Below are 2,357 nucleotides of genomic sequence, written 5' to 3' on the forward strand. Positions count from 1 at the left end.
TAAGCCAACATAGTAGTCTTAAATTATTTTGAATTTCTAATCTGTGAAGGCAGTAAATGAAATATGTGTTCTGCAACTGTTGAAACAAATAATTGACATTGACCATAATTAAATTTAAAAATTTGCCAATGATGTACAGTTTTACAGTTAAAAGTTGCTGTGGTTGGTTGCATTACATGACACAGAAAAACTGTCCTCTACCTCACGTGAAATAAATATTTTATATGGTTTTACTAAAAATAAGACTCATGTATCTGGTCACCTAGTTTACAAATTTTGAATTATATTTATTGAAACATGACATACTGTGCTCTGAGCTTATACCTCAATTGTATTTTGTGCTGTTTTCCATTTTCATGCCTTGTAAATAACTTGTATAGATTGTGGATCAAATTCTAAATAAAAACTTTTAATGCCAATTAAATTTGATTCAAGTTATTTCAGTATCGTGTGTGAGCTTAACTTTCTTGTTCCCTAAGATTGACATTTTCGCCTTTGTTCCTTTAAAGTCTATTATTCGTCGCCTGGGCGCGGTGGCTCATGCCTGTAATCCCAGCACTTTGGGAGGCCAAGGCGGGTGGATCACCTGAGAGGAGGAGTTTGAGACCAGCCTGGCCAACATGGTGAAACGCTGTCTATAAAAATACAAACTTAGCCGGGCGTGGTGACTCATGCTTGTAATCACAGCTACTTGGGAGGCTGAGGCATGAGAATCGCTTGAACCCAGGAGGCAGAGGTTGCAGTGGGCTGAGATCGTGCCATTGCAGTCCAGCCTGGGTGACGAGTGAAACTGTCTCAAAAAAAAAAGTCTATTATTTATTACTAACTTGAAAAACCTGTTTTATTATAGAATAGGAAATTTTATGCAATGTTTCAGGTGATGAAAATACCAGCATTATGTGATGATTTTCTTTAATGATTTTTAGACTTTAACCCTTTTTTCACCATCCTTACTAAATAAGTTATCTACTGCATAACAATTGCCCCCGTATTTAGCAGTGTCAGAAATTCAGGAGATGGCCAGGCACACTGGCTCTTATCTGTAATCCAGTGCTTTGGGAGGCCGGGGTGGGAGGATCGCTTGAGCCCAGGAGTAGCAGATGAAGCTGCAGTGAGCTGTTTCGTAATCACACCACTGCACTCCAGACTGGGTAAGAGTAAGCAGAGTGAGACCTTGTCTCTAAAAAAAAACTCCAAGCTACTTACAAATTATATCATGGTGTTATCAATAAGGGCAATTTTTAAAAAAATCTAGGAACATTTAGCTTGCTGTTTTGGCTCAGGAGCTCTTGTAAGGTTGCACTTAGGATGTTACCCAGGGTTGAAGTCTGAAAGCTGGATTGAACTAAAGGATTTGCCTCCAAGCTCACTTACATGGTTGCTGACAAGGTGCTCAATTGCTCACTATGTGGACCTGTCCATGGAGCTGTTCATGACATGACTAGTTTACCCCAAATGAGTGGATCCAGAAGAAAATGTCATGCCACAATTTTTTTATGTCCCAGACTGGAAGTCACACGCTCACTTTTGTCTTGTTTTATTACAGGACAAGTTTATATAGGGTTTGAATACCACAAGGCAGGGATCATTAGGGACTATCTTAGAGTCTGTTTATAGTACCCTCTAAATTGTAATTAAATTTTTTTTGTGTGTGATAAGGTATACATAACAATTCACTATTTTAGCCGTTTTTAAGTGTACAATGACATATAGTCACAATGTTAGGCAACTATCACCATTGTTTTCAGCACTTTCTCATTATCCCAAACAGAAGCTCTGTACCTATTAAACAGTAACTCCCTAATGCATATCTTCTCCCCCAGCCCCTGGTAACGTTTTTTCTACTTTCTGTCTCTATGAATTTGCCTATTCTAGGTATGTAAGTGGAATAAAAATACTTGTCCTTTGTGTCTAGCTTGTTTCATTGATCATGATGTTTTCAACATATATCCGTGTTGTTTCATGTCGCAGAATTTCACTTCATTTTACGGCTGAATAGTAACCCATTGCATGTTTTTTTTTTTTTTTTTTTTTGAGACGGAGTCTGGCTCTGTCGCCCAGGCTGGAGTGCGGTGGCCGGATCTCAGCTCACCGCAAGCTCCGCCTCCCGGGTTCACGCCATTCTCCTGCCTCCGCCTCCCGAGTAGCTGGGACTACAGGCGCCCGCCTCGTCGCCCGGCTAGTTTTTTGTATTCTTTAGTAGAGACGGGGTTTCACCGTATTAGCCAGGATGGTCTCGATCTCCTGACCTTGTGATCCGCCCGTCTCGGCCTCCCAAAGTGCTGGGATTACAGGCTTGAGCCACCGCGCCCGGCCCCCATTGCATGTTTATACCATATTCTGTTTATCCATCTGTT

The sequence above is a fragment of the Rhinopithecus bieti genome, unplaced genomic scaffold (assembly GCF_001698545.2).
Source record: "Rhinopithecus bieti isolate Rb0 unplaced genomic scaffold, ASM169854v2 scaffold_32014, whole genome shotgun sequence".
Taxonomy (NCBI): Eukaryota; Metazoa; Chordata; class Mammalia; order Primates; family Cercopithecidae; genus Rhinopithecus; species Rhinopithecus bieti.